The sequence below is a fragment of the Alligator sinensis genome, unplaced genomic scaffold, assembly GCF_000455745.1.
Source record: "Alligator sinensis unplaced genomic scaffold, ASM45574v1 scaffold371_2, whole genome shotgun sequence".
Classification (NCBI taxonomy): domain Eukaryota; kingdom Metazoa; phylum Chordata; order Crocodylia; family Alligatoridae; genus Alligator; species Alligator sinensis.
The window spans coordinates 486017-500947 of NW_005842707.1; the positions used below are offsets into that span (position 1 = coordinate 486017).

A 14931-nucleotide genomic window follows, 5' to 3' on the forward strand; every position below is an offset into this window, starting at 1 on the left:
GCTCTCCGTGCCTGTTTCTGGCAGGGTATTGTATGGCTTAGCCTAACCCAGTGACCTTGCACAGGGCTTGCATTCTGACTGGCCACTTTCTGGGGCACTTCTAGCCTGTGGACTTCCCTGCTGATCCTGTGGTGTCAGAGAGCCATCTTTGTACGACTCCTCCAGCCATTCTTCTGCCCAGCTTCTCCATGCTGCCCACTTGCTTCCCCTCCTGATCTACCCTGTGTGTGGTCCTTGGTGTGGGCAGTGTCCTGGCAGTGTCCGGTGTAGGGTGTTTCTTGGCTCCAATGGTGGGGGGAACACACGACTCTCCTGGAGTTCTGACACATTCCCTCTTCTTTTCTTCTGGCCTGTCCTTTAGCCCTTTTCTCTCGTGCTCCAGGCCAGTCAGCATTTCAATTCCAGCCAGTGTGGTGCTGGCCAGCCATGTGACAGCCCAGTTGCCTGGGTTCAGGCTGCTTCAGAGTACGTGGAAGGGCGGGTCCTCTGGTGGGGGTGGGTGTCTCTCTTCTTCCCTGGAGCTGGGGTTACCACCTGCTGGCTGGTAAGTTGGTGGCTTGGGTGGGGTCCTGTGGGTGGCGTCCTGTCACAGTCAATTTAAGCCCTTTGTTTTGACTTCGCAAGAAGTTTGTTCCTACAAAAAAACAGAGCAATAGAAACATTCATAATAAATTTTCTTAGGTCAATAATATTTATAGATTATTTTTAAGGAGATAGCACTCTGTGACACATTTTATCCAAAACCTGGATAAAATGTAACTCACTTGAGTTTGTGAGTTACTCACATGAGTAACTTGTAACTCACATGAGTAGAATTTGAAGGTAGGAAGGGAACTTGCCCAGTTTATCTTTATTTCGCCAAATGAGTGATGTGCACAAAGCATCAATAATGAGAAGTAACTTTAGATGGTCAAAAGTCTTAGTTTTTAGTTTTAATGCTTTAAGTCACATGTTAGTACTGTAGGTCAAGGAAGCTCATTTTGGAGCCTGACAAAGTTAACAAAATGCCATAAAGCAGATGGCTTCCTCTATGATTGCAATGTTCTGTGGACAGTTGAAAATGAGACAAACAGGGGGAGGGAAGATCCAATCTTTCTTTGAAAGGGAATTGCATTTACTAAGCCAAGCACTAGGGCTCACCTGAGTGGTGTAGCCTATATTATACATCACTGGTTGACAGTAAATGCTGCTTCTTAGACTCTCAGACTCCTTGCAGATATGCAAATGGTATAGATAGCTGGTTTTACCTACAGTAGGCCTTTGTTTACCAGCCTTCCCTTTGAAATTCTGAGCTCCTGGTTTTGAAACAAACTCTCTAGATAATACAAGATTATGCTAAATTATTATTGTCCTTTTGAATTTAGATCTGGGTTTCCTTACATTGGACCTGCTTGCACAGGACCAGAGAGATTTTTTTTTCAGGGCCTTTGGTGTTTCTGTAAGGGAGGAGAAAATTTCTGGTCTTGTGGCTGCCTTTCTTAGTATCATGTACTTTATTTTCATGATTGATGGTAACGCTCTATAATTGGGAAGCTTGAGCAATTGACATCTTTTCTTTCTCATTCATTCCCATGATGTCTGATGATTTGGTCAGTATTTACCAAACAGCTGTGCATTGTAATGGATGGTATTAAAGGACAAAGAGAACTGACTTCTGATCTAAGACTGTTGTTTCACCTGCAGAATAGCAGAAAGGGAACTGTCCTTGGGAGGATCTGACCAAGGGGTGAGCAGCGTCCTATTACAGCTAAGTTGCATCAGTTTGTCTCCTGACTTCCAAATGGGGCCTATTAAATAAGGGTGGGGGTAGCCCCTGCCCAGAGCTAAGGTTTGTATAGCACCCTGAAGCACTGTCTGATCTTGGGAAAATGCTCTGTTTAAGAACAATTCTACTTCAGCAAACATTCAAATGGATTTTGTCCCCTTCCTTTTCTCCCATGCTATGAGAGCAGTTTTGTCTTTGAGGCGTTCATCCAGTCTTGTGGCTTGCTCAGTTCTATTGGCAGCCTTACCTTCTAGGGTTGATATTGAAACAATGGAGATGGGAAGGCATATGAGAAGATGTACCCTGCTGCTTGATACTCATATATTCATAACTTTGTTCTACTGTCAACATAAGCCATGTGTTTCACAATCTCCATAGTCAACCCCTGGTTGGCTGTGTTCATTTGTTTATTTTCCTCTAACTGCCTGGCAATGCCCTGTCCCTCGACTTCTGTGGCAGTTGCTATCACTGGGCACATCTACATGTGCCTTAAGGAACTTTTTCTAATGCACAATAAATTTAGTACCTCTAATGTGAGGTACTAAAGAAATGCACATTAAGCTGCCTTAATGTGCAGTAACGTGTGCGCACAGTTTTTAAGTGACACAATATACAATATTGGAAACTCAAAACTAGGTAGCAAGCTAGATTAATAATGTCACACAAGTGAGAATTGCAATTATGATAATATGCAAGTCCTTAAGCAGTAAGGGTACAGACCTACAATATTCCATATAGTGTCTGTAGTATCTTTGTGTGACTAAATAATGGGAAGACTGGAAGAGTGTTTTTAGATGGGACGTGGGTGGTGAGGGTGGATATAAGCTGCGGTCAAAGAACAGTTCCAGGTACTACCACACTATACAGAAAGTGGCAAAGAGGCTAGTGGAGAAGAAGGAAACATAGGGGATACTGAGGGTCATGGATTGGGAAGAGTGACGGGGTGGACAATAGGAGCAGAGTAGGTTAGGAGCCCAATTTTGCCAAAGGTCGGTTGAAGAGAAAAACAAAGCAGTATACCCACAGGGACACATCCCCTCTATCAGAGGTGTCAAGTTTATAGCCCATGAGCTGGATCCGGCCCCTGGAACCATTCCACCCAGCCCACTGTGGGCTACTGAAATGCAGTGGAGCAGAATCTGGGATCCCTGGATCCCAATGGACATAACTAGCAATAGCAGCCTCCCCGCTCCATGCTACTGTCTGAATGCAGCTCTGTACATCCACACATCCCTGGTTCTCTGCCACTGCCCAGCCAGAGCTCCCTGGTTCTCTGCCAGTGCCCAGCCAGGCGGGCAGTGTGGAGAACAGCTCCCTACAGGTAAGTGTATAGGGGGAAGGGGAATGGGGGGAGCAGTCGAGGCCTCCACGATGAGAGAGCAAGTAGGGCAGGGGCTGGGGCGCTGGCCAGCCAGGGCAGTGCCTGGGACCCAAGCCTGCATCTGCCTTCACCCTGCTTAGCTCTGCTGTGCTCTGGCTGCGGGCCCAGGAGCAGGGACATGTGTCACCCCACCACCAGCCTGGCTGGGTCCACCCAGCCTCCCCCATGGGGCATGGAGGCCCACCCTGCCCTTGGCAGCGGCAGCACCAGGAGAAGAAGAGGCCCCTCCCCCCCACTGGAGCCCAAGGCCCCAATAAATCTTAATCTACCACTGTACTTGTTTTCAGTTATGCAGCTGCTCAAATTTTCCAGACTACTCTGCTTAATGTCAGGCAAAAAAGCATTACATTTTCTCATTGTCTCCTGATTCCACAGCTCCTTGTGCTTTGTTTGAGGCGGCAAGTCATTCACTGCTACTTCCATCTCTTCTGATGTGTGTAATATTTGTCGGGTGCTGCAACTCTTGACACCAGCCCACCTTGGCAAGCACTGTTTAGAGCTCAGCTTTTCCTACTCTGTTGCTATGCCCTGGTGCATGTGTGGCTTGGAGGTTTTTTTCTTTGTATTGTCCAGATGATTTCATTAGGTTTTTACTGTTGCAATAAAAATGGGCGAACTTTAAAACAAAACTCCTCATTATGACTCTAATTTTAAATATGAGGGCACTTCAGACCTGCTCTGCTGCCTACAGATATTTGATCCAGTAACTACTGGTACTGATTATAGATGTGTCACAACTTTATTCTTTATGTTCCCTGACAAAATCATTTTTGGCTTCTTCATAATGTGAAACTCATCCTGGAGATGGATGTCTGTGTGGTCATGGGGTAGAGGCCAGATATGGAGGGTGAGGAAGGAAGATATGGGAAAGAGAAACTAAATTCTGTCAGGACAGTTTATATTAATTATCAAGAAATTGCTGAGTGACTTAATGTATTAGCAAACAGCTTTCAACTTGGCTTCATCCCCAAGTGACATTTGATGGGCTGCATCTCAAAGCCACTGCACGTGATTTGGCATTAATAGCAGCTGTTGAGATCACATCAGAAAGGTCTACAGCTGGAGTTGGCAGTGCTGTAGCAGTACCTTTTGAACTCTGTGGTGATGCTTCCGTGTAGTTTATCTGCAGATGCCATATAGTCCTATAAATGCTTCGTGTATGTGAGCAATTTCCCTTAAACTCAATGGGATGACTCTCATAACATCTCTCGCATGGTATGTTTGCAGGATTTATGCCCAGCTCTCAAACAGCCCATGTAGCTCGAGGAATCATGCAACATTTAACTATACTGCAGACACTTAAATTACCCTTAATTAAAAAAACGTCAAACCCTTAAATTTAAAAAAAAGCAACTCTTGGTCTTTAATAGCTGGTGCTTCTGACCCACTGGTTGGGTGTGCAGAACTGTGTGGGCACAAGTTCTAAGTCTCTTAGTTAATAAACTAATTTTCTGTTCAGCCTTCTTTAAACACTAAAGGTACAAAGACAGTTTTTTCTTTGATGTTAAAACTTTTTAACTACAAACAAATGAAGGTCATTCAAGAGGGAAATGCCTGTTCTTTTTAAGAGAAAGATCTTGCTAATATTTGCCAAATATATATTTTTGATAATTTGAAACTGGGGACCATCAGGAAATAAAAAACCCTTTGTATCTTTTTTTGGAATGTGAAGGTTTAAATATCAATATTTAAAATGTATTTTGAGCACTTTTTGATTGTAAGAAATTAAATCAATATTGAAAGTCGTGCTTGACATAGTTTTGCCAGGGCATTTTGCTACATAGAAATAAGTTATCATTAACGGTATTTAGTTTGGGGTTGGCTTAAAAGAAAGCAGACAGTGCTCATCAGAAAGGGCAGCTCTTTAAGGCTAAGTACATACAGTCAAAAAAGCCTGAGGCTGAATCATTTCAATCTTTTCAGGCTAGTCTAAGCTGCTTCATTTGAATCTATAAGCAAGTGAACAGACATTCACTTTTGATTCCAGAAATGCAGCCACAGGCCTGCAGTGGTCCAGGCCAGAAGTCAGGAAACACTAGCACACACCTCCCTGCTTGGCTGGAGCAGACAGCTTGGGCCAAGGCTAGTCTGCCCACCCTGCGAGAGGGGTTTGCAGGGGAGATGCAAAGCATCCTGGGATGCTGGAGGACTGTGCATTAACATGAATCTGGAGGGGATCTGGGACAGTAGTTCCATAAACTAATTTAACTTAAATCAGTTAAGTCTGCTACTACATCTAGGTTTGTGTTAAACTGTTTTTTGGCGTTTTGAAAGTGGTTTAGATGTACGGAACTTCTGTTGTGTTACAGATTTGAACTGGTTTCTGATCACTTATAATGGTTTATGTTTAATTTCTGTCCCTAGCCTAAAAGAGCTACAAGTTTTTGTATAAGTCACTTTTGCAGAGATTAAATGCTAAAATATATATAAAAGTCAAGGGTGCCAATGTCATCCTGAACTTAAATAGCTCAGGTCCTGATCTATGGTCCTAGTAGTAGCTGAACCTTTACAGCACTGGTTTCCATTGGGAAGAGGCTCTAGTCATGCAGATCCAGGGTTGGGACCTGTTATCTGCACAGTGTCTGACTAAATGATGCTGATTTTGGTTTGTGCAACAGTGAGAAAACTAGAGTATTCCCCTATCTCTGCTGTGTATGGAACCTAGTCAGCACTGTCCTATCTCTTCTACTTCCTATGAGCCTGCACTTGTAGCTCCCTATCATTTTCAGGGAAGTTTATGCCAAAAAAATTGGCAAGGCTCTTTTGGCATGAAATAGAATTCTGCCCGCACACTTTAAGAACAAGTTTCTTTTTTGCTCAGTGAGTGCATGCATACTGAAGATAGTCATCTCATTAGCTACATGTGCAATAAGAGCAGGTCGGAGCAGACTCAATTCATTGAGCTTGTTGGAATATGTCCATGTTCCAGCAGCCTTGGCATCTCATGTGTTCAACATCCCAGCACTTCTAAATGGTGGCAGGGGTGCTTTAACTAAAGGGCGTTGAATGAGCTTTAGTTCAAGCACCCCCCTGTGCCTTTTTGAAGCACAGGGCGCTGAACACATGAGTGGCTGCAGGCGCTTTAGTTAGAGCGGCTCCTGAGAGCATCCTCCCCCCCACCCCGCCACCTGGAGAACATGTAGGGACACCCTAGGTGTTCAAACTATATATTATATTTATGACTCTTTTGGGTAAAACAAAAATAAAAATAAAACACATTTATAGAAACTTGGCTTATTCTTCATACTCTGGTCACTCTCCCATTATTTTGCCTATCATTTGAAACCAATGAAAGCTATGAAGATTTGTCTTTGTATATCATCCGCTAGCTAATTCACACAGATTGGAGTGGGTTTTATCAAGCAAACTTAATAGTTGTGCTTTTTTCCGTAGATGTTGTGGAATATAAATTTGTATCCTTGACTTGAGTTGCTGGTATGTTTCTGTTCTCCTTTTTCATATATCTCTGTATACACATATTCTGTGCATTGTTTACTACAAAACTAGTATTGCTGAAAACACTTTGAGGTAAAAAATCATTGTAATGCTTGTTAACTATTAGTGTGCATATTTGTTACAACACTGTTTCTTTACCTCAGTTAATTTAAAGGAATGGAAAAAAATGTATTAAAAGATTACTTATTTACCTAGAATACTCCTGTTTCATTTTTGTGTAGCCTTCACCATACCCAAAGCATGAGGCATATCTGTCCTTACTTTGCTGGAGAGTTCACTGCCCTGTCTATTGTCTGTTGTGGTAAAAATTGTGCTTTTTTTAATATTGCCTCTTCCACTGTTGCTTAGCTAGAACTTGTGCTAACTTTGGTTTTGTGCCTAGTATAGGGTGGTCATCATAGAGGACATTCTAGTTTTCTGCTACTCTGTCCTCTATTGATATGAAACTGGATGCCTCAAGAGAAAAATAGAGGACATAAAGGTGTCCGGTTTCATATCAGTAGAGGACAGAAGACAACCGGACTGTCCTCTATGATGGCCACCTTAGCCTGTTAGTTATATAGTGTCCACCCCCAAGTTATCACTGCAGCATTGATACTCTGCCTTGGTTGAGTGTCTGAGGAGAATGAGATGCTGTCTGGGGCCCAATGACTGGCGCAGAATCAAGCAAGAAACCCAGGGCTCCTGGGTCTTAGCTCACTGTCTCAACCACACAACCACTCTTTTTTTCCTTAGCAGGGTACAAGAGAGGGATAAAAACCATCCCACTTTTGAAGTTTCCCTCTTTAAGCCATTTGTGTTTAGTTACACCAGGAAAAATCCTACCATTTATTGGACTCAGTTCGAACCAAAGCTCGTCTGAAATGGATGTGTGAAATCATTTTCTTTATTCTTATTTAAGGAGGTGGCTCTGTGGTACAGTTCATGCTCTGAACTTCCTACATGTGCTGCTTGCTGTGGAGAGAACACCACTTTTCTCTGACTGAAGGGATGTTCAGTCCTCATGCTTCAGCTCCCATTTTCTCAAGGGATGGTTCCTCTTGGCTCCCGTCCAAAGCTTTCTCTAGCTCTTGGATGGGAAGTGCTTCTCCTCCCCCAAACTTCCTTTTAAAACTGTATGGATATGACATTTCTAGAGGACTCTGGGGAGATACCAGAACGAAATTTATGGTCTTAGATAAGAAGCTCCATGAAATACACAGGCCTTCCAGCTTCAGTTCATGGCCAGTGTGGAACGTGTCTACCTGTACCAGTACATGGTGCAGGGTGAGTGCATGAAGATTATAAATTACAATACAGATCACTTGAGAAGGCATTGCACACATACAACTGACTGTTTCATAGTAGTCTGGCCATCTTGTACAAACAGAATAGCAGTGCCTGCCCTGAGAAACTTGAAATTTCTCAGCAATTTGTATGTTTCATTGAGTTTTTATTAGTCTTCTTCCAGGAAAAGCCGAGTTAAGATTAGAAATACTGAGGATTTGTCCTAGATTATGTCAGTCTCCGCTCTAATAGGCATAAGGCCTTTGAATTCTGAGTATACTTGAGTCAAAGTCCCAAACCTTCATAGTATCATTTTTTAATCACATGCAGATTAATACACTCTGCAATATGGCCAAGCATTGTGTGTGTATTGTGGTGTGTGGTTTTGGTGTTTGTTTTTGCTTGTTGTTTTTAACTTTGGCTGCCCTTAACACTTTCCTAATCCCTCATTGGTTCTTCCTGGGGAGGAAAGATTTATTGCTACCAGGTAATGTGCCTGAAAATGTCTTGAGGATTTTTCAGTGGATGAAGTGGTTATTCTGACTCAGGTGGTTATTCTCTTATCCCCTACTCCACTCCCCCCCCCCTCAAATCTTGTCTAATAACTTGGTCTGAGCCTTGCACTTCACTTCTCTGCAATCACTAAGTTAATGGACTTTCCAGTTACAGTGGAAGCTAGAGGGGATTGGACCTACTAGCTGTGGTGGCAGTTTCCCTTTTACACAATCTGAAATCTAATGATGGACTAACTTGCAAAAATGGTCTGCAACTGTTCTTTGTGTAAAACAGCACGGCAGTCCTCTTGTTGTTGGCGAGCAGTGGGTTTATGCCTATTGAGTGCTTTGGTCTCAGCCTGCTGGCTACTCACGATGGCATTTGGTCACACGGATACCACTAGCACAGAGATGTCTTTATGGGGACTGCTAGCAATTTCTGCCTAAACCACAGGGACTAAAAATAGTGACAGACCCAGTTCTTACATTTTCCTGTAAATCCTCTGAGCGAGGCAGTAATCCAGAGTGCTCCACCCTGCACCATGGCTCCAGTACTCAAAAACTGCCGTTGCATGCTATCAGTCTGTCTGAACTTCAGAGGAGCCAGATGCTGAACATTGCTTGAAGGCGACAATGTAGTCCAAGGGATGACGAGGAAGCAAATGTTAATCATTAACAGCTGTTCAAATCACATTTCAAAGCTGAAGTGCTACATTCATCCTTCTCAATTACCTTTTGGCTTTAAACTGAGATCTTGCTGGGACTATTGAAGCGGGTTCACTTTCAAGTAGCACCGTTCTGACTTCTCACAAGTTGCTTTTACACTTTGTTTCATGATTGGCAATCTTTTCAGTGTGCAGGCTTCCACAGTGTCGATCCCTAACTATGTGCATCTGCTTCTATAGATTTGTAATATCATTTAATGACCAGTGCGTTCCTAAAGGCAGGAGGATTGATCATGCTGTTTTAGAAACAGGTTAGACAAGGACTTCTGTGGCATGGTTTGGATACGGCTGATCCTGCTTCAGTCAGGGGGTTGCACTGTGGAACTGCTGATTCATTTCATCTAGGAAGGATCTTTTAAAAAAACAATGCCCTCACCCCCATAATATAAATCCTGCTCTACCACCTGCCCCCTTTAAAGCAAGGCACCTTAAGGGGAAATCCCTCCAAATTGAAACCTTTCTGCTCCTTACCTGATGGAGAAGATACTTAGGCAACTGATGATGCAAGACAAAATGAAATAGAATGGGCCACTGTACCAGTCCAGTGTCCATTGATAAATTTTGTTGTAGAGTGTGGAGGTAATCACTCCAGTGATCACCAGGGATCCTCATTTTCTCTGATAAAAAAATATGCCCGATGTTCAGATTTAAAAAAGTAACCCAAAATCCACATTTTTCCATGATCAAAATGAAACTTCACTAATATATATGTTTGGCATAATAAGCTAGTTTTTAACCTAAGGTCACATAATATAAACTGCTATGAAGGAGATAAAAAGGCAGTTCTAACTCATTTGAAGTGGAGAAATCAAGAAAAGAAGTAGGAAAAGGACCATTATGAAAGCTGACATGCTGATGAACACAGTATACAGGAATGACTGGTTCAATTTAGTAAATCAAGGAAGAACCATCTTTTGTTCATCTGTTTTACGTGTAAAATAACTTCTGTTTTGATGTACTGACATGTTAATTAGAGTAGCTTTAATTGATAGCTTCAAACACATTATACCTTTTAACTGAATTCTAGATTCCTTCCAAATAGAGCTTAATACAAATGTTGTCACTTTTTCTAGACATTGTACTTGGTGGAAAAGCTACATGTTTAAATACCTACAACCCACTATTTTTTCTTCAAAAAGGTAACTTAAAAATACATATGTAACACAAGAGTAAACTGGCATAATTTTCATAACTGTCACAATGAACCTTCTGGCCCTAATGGCTGAAAACTGGGGTCTAAAAGCAAAAGGAGACACTAACAGGAGGGGAACAGGGTGACGGAGATGATCCACTCCACCCCCTGCTCATCCTATAGCATCAAAGTTGTTCAGCAATGGAACTGCCTAAATATTTCCTTCCCCTTCTCTAAGCTGGATGCATCGGTGTTCAGTGATCTCCCAGAGCATGTGGGGAAAGCATAGTTTGGGATGTTTTAAAAGTGGGTAAGCAACTGAAGAAGCATGTGCAGAGTTATCCTGAACAAAACAAACTAATTTTGCAGATGGCTTTCCTGGGTTCTGATTGCTATGATTTTATTATACAGCTTGCAGTTGGCAGCAATTACCACATAACTTTCACCTCCCCTTTTTGCTAATGGAGAGAAAAAGACCCAATTGAGATTTTTTTTCCCACTCTTCCAGTCAACAAGAAAATCAGTATACTCACCATAGGACGATTTTTTACATGTTTGGACAACACAGATCTGATGACTGGTAGAGGAACAAAAGCCAACAACATCACTGTCCAAGCTGTAACAATAAAGGAGAAGACTTAATTCTTGTTACGAGAGCCTGCTCCCTGGTAATGCTCTCCCCCAGTAGATTAGGCAGTTCAAATAACTCTCAGGCATCAGCAATTTACTAAAGAGCACGTAGTAAATCCTACAGTATGGTTTTGTTACATAAGTTTTATTTAGCTCACTTCTGTTCCTATGATTTTTTAACATATGCTGCAGTGTAGATTTTTGTCCCATTCCAAGTTGTCCCATGGGAAGGACAAGCCTGCTCCAGCTGGCAGCTAGGAGAGAGACTCTGCGAAGTCAAGCAGCAACACACATGCTCATTGCACTGGAGCATAGTTCCACCAAGCTGAATGGACTAGAGCCCCCAGATCACTTTTTCTATTCAGCTTCTTTACTGGAGAGATGCCTCTGGCATTGGTTTGTCCTTTTGGTAGAAGGACAAACCAGTTGTAAGGCCTTAGGAGCAAGAATTCATTTTCTCTTGCGTGTAGCGCTAACACGTGTGGATAATGGTCCAGGGCTAGGGTTCTTGGGTGCTATCACCCTACAAGTAATTAGCATCTTACAAACCAAGCAGCACCATAAGTGGATGATGCCTTTGTTTCATCTTTATAAAGGTAAGCAAAACTTTTATCATTATTGCCAAAGCCCTTCCCTTACGCAAGGCAATAGTTCACATAGTTTCACTGCAATGTTGTTTGTCTTGCATTCACAGCTGTAAATGATTCTTACTCCTATGCACAGTGCACTAATCACCTATTTAAGTGGGACAGGGTCTATCTAAAAGTAATGAGCATTACCTAGTGCTTAAAATAAGCAAAATATATGTTTTAAAAATGAACGGGAAAAGTACTCAAACCCCTCTTCAACCTTGGAACATAGGGTTTAACAATGTTAATCCAACAATGAGAGGGGGAAAGAGGGATCTGAAACAAACACTTAAATGTGAGGGGCTACACATGTGCTAAATTTTAGATGAGGGCTTGAGATTTACAGCTTGGGATCACAGGCCTACCTCCATCTGAGGAGGAAAGGGGTCATAGGTCTGCTCTGGTCACTCCTTTGGCCACCTGTTGGAGGTGGGAACACCCTGTTACCTGAGAGCAAAGTTGGCTGTAAGAAGAATGAGTGGGTGGAAATGGAGAGGCAGAGGAGAAGGAAGTGGCTTATCACACTAAGCATCATCTTGGCTCCCTGATAGTTAAATCCTGAGAAGACTGTGTGGGTGTATAATTTACTCTGTTTACTCTGTGTGGGAGATTACTTTTGGAAGCAAGTTTGAATTTCACCCCCAAATGCCCAGCATTTCCTGCTCTGAAGTTTTCAGTGAAATGAACAGCCCTGAGCTTTACCCTGTGAGGAAACAGACCAGTTAAAAAACCTCTCTCCTGCCATCACTGCCTTTTGAAGCCTGCCTGCAACATATGGCATATTAGATCATCAGTGTTCATGTCCCGTGGCTGCAGCCGGTGACACAGAACATTTTAACTTGCTGATGTAGAACTGAAAAGTCCTTCCCACAAAGGCCTTGATGAGAATACCAGCATTAAAGGAAAGTAGCTCAATCATGATCATGGCAGTGTCCCTTAAGTATTTGGAGAAGAAAAACACTCCCAGGAAGTTGGTGAGGAAGATCACGTAGCCAGCAGCATTCCCGTAGCCAACCTGAATCCCATTCCAACTTAAAGGTTCCTTGAGCACAAAGAGCTGGAGCACACCTATGTCTCCTGGAACCGCTAGGTCATGACAGCCCCCACAAAGAGCATGGCGATGATGAGTTTTGAGGGCATCACAGGTGTGTGGCCTTCCTTCTCACACCAGTCTCACTTCCAATTCCCTACAGTCCTTTCATCAGGTGGCAGAAGACTATCAAGCTGATCTATGTCTTGGCTTTGCTTTTATCTGCTGAAGCTTGGTGGGTGCCTTCTGTCTGGGGGACTTTAAGGACAAAGAGGCTGTAGGTGAAGTGCAAAATATAGTAGGCAATGCTGCAAGCCACCAGCACAGTGCCCTGGTGATAGTGAAGGTTGAAATGGACAAAGATGTGCCCAGATGCAATGCTTCCCAAGAAGTCTGTCATCCTCTAGATCAACTTGATAATGATGAGACGCAGAGACCCCCTACTTTCAGAGGAGCCCAATGACCCCAGAGCCATGATACCTGCCCCGTAGGTAGTGAAGCCTGCAGTCAAGCTGTTTCAGGCAGCAGCTCCTGCAGCTCGAGCAGGAGCAGGATCAAAAGGAGCAGAAAGGACCTAGAGACCAGGTAGCCCAGGAGGAGCAAACCAATGGTGATCTTCCTGTTCTTTCTGTCCCCAAGCTTTGCCAGGCCATAAACTGACACCTAGAGGCTTAGGTCTAGAATCAAGTAGATAATGTGGAAATTAGAGATGGCTTTCTGCTGCGTGTCTTTGAGGGAATGTGCTGGGGCAGTTGAGTTGGTCCAGTTGTAGTAGTTTCTCAACCACCACCAGCAGTCCCGTGTCATAGAAGGAGCTGGCTACCTGGGCACCAGCAACCATTGGCTCATTCAAGTTTCTTATCTGTATCACCTCAAGCATGATGGCTGCAAGCTAATCTTTCTCTGGGGATGCTCAGGAGAAATTGTCCTGGAGAAAACAGGTTCAGTGATCTTGCTTGTAACACACACAAGGCAGATAAAAAGGCCTGAAAATTAGTTAAGAAGCAGAGAGACATGAGAGAGCAACTCTGACTGCCAGGATGTACCCTCTTCACATACACACTGCTGATGATTTGTGCTGTCTCCCTGCCCATGCCACAGAAGCTTTTATATTGATGAAACATGCCTCATTACAGCTCCTGAGTGCAGCTGCAACTCTTCCTGGTATGTATTCAAGATATCTCATAATCAAAAGGAATTTCAGTGTCTCACTTTTAGGAAGTGAAAATGCCCTAACTGTGGTTTATCCTTCCCCCTTCCTTGTCACGTCCCTGATGTGAATGGTACAAAAGGAACCTCACCAAATAATTGTCACCTCTCACTACAGGGAGTGGAAAGAGCTGAGACTGGGTCACCAAAAGCTTTTGTGCCCTACTACACCCAGCCTTTCTCCAGCAGTGCAGGTATATTGCTGGTGTTTTTAAAGCAATATACTTTTTTACATCTGACCCCACCCCTCCCTCAAAGAGGGATGTAGCAGGGATGCAGGCCTGGCCCTTCACTTGCAGCAGTGACAAGCACTGGGGTGCTCTGCAGGCAGCAGGCAATGGGCCCGTGGGCAGGCAGCACCCCCCTCCCCCCATGCTCGCCCCCCAGGGAGGACAGGGAAGTGACAGGTGATGCACTCCTCACACGCCCGTCCCCTGGGCAGGGCTGAAAGCAGGAAGCCTGGCTCCACCTGGGCCTGGAGCCTGGGCAGGGCCAAGAGCAAGTGGCTGGCATGCCTGGTAGTGCCTAGAGCCTGGAAGCTGGAGCTGCAGGTGATGATAAGCTTTGCAGGGGATCTCAGCATCTGGCAAGGGCCACAGGGCAAGGGCAAGGGCCAAGGGTATGTGGGGGACTGCAGAGGTCTGGGTTGGCTCAGGTCAACCTGTAACTTCCTTTATAGAGCAGCACCAGCTCTAGGAAGGGGAAGGCACTGGCATAAGCAATGGACTAGGCTGCTTTCCTTCAATGGGGGTGAGGATGTCCCATGGGACACTAGCATGACCCGGGCTCCCAAGATGGGAACCTGACCACCCTGCGGATGCTGGATGCCAGGTACCTACAAGGGCCTCACAGAGGTTCATAGTATCTGTGACCCCAAATTACCTACAGGGGTTGGCCTGATACAGGCCCTCTCTATGAATCAGGCTTGTGACTAGGGGCAAAACCCAAAAAGCCTTAGCTGCCTGAGAAAAAGATTGATGCTGGAAGGCAGCAAGGCTGAAGATAGGCCCATGATTAAATAATGGACATGACCATTTAAATTATATTGCGTTATTAATTCCTATGCAGTACAGCTGTCTTGGTGGTAGACCCTTGCCAGAGTAACAGGGCTCGGCCAGCTCACGTTGGTTCGACACCACCTTGTTTTTCTCTCCATGTCGGACCTTTTTCCCATCACGTTAAGGCAGGAGCCTAGAGGACCAGGCACCTACCCC

General features: G+C 44.0%; 1 pseudogene; it reads right to left on the minus strand.

Annotated features, from left to right (window-relative positions):
• Positions 1 to 527: 527 nt before the first annotated feature.
• LOC102379963 lies at positions 528 to 13388 on the minus strand (annotated as a pseudogene).
• Between the last annotated feature and the right edge of the window lie 1543 nt (positions 13389 to 14931).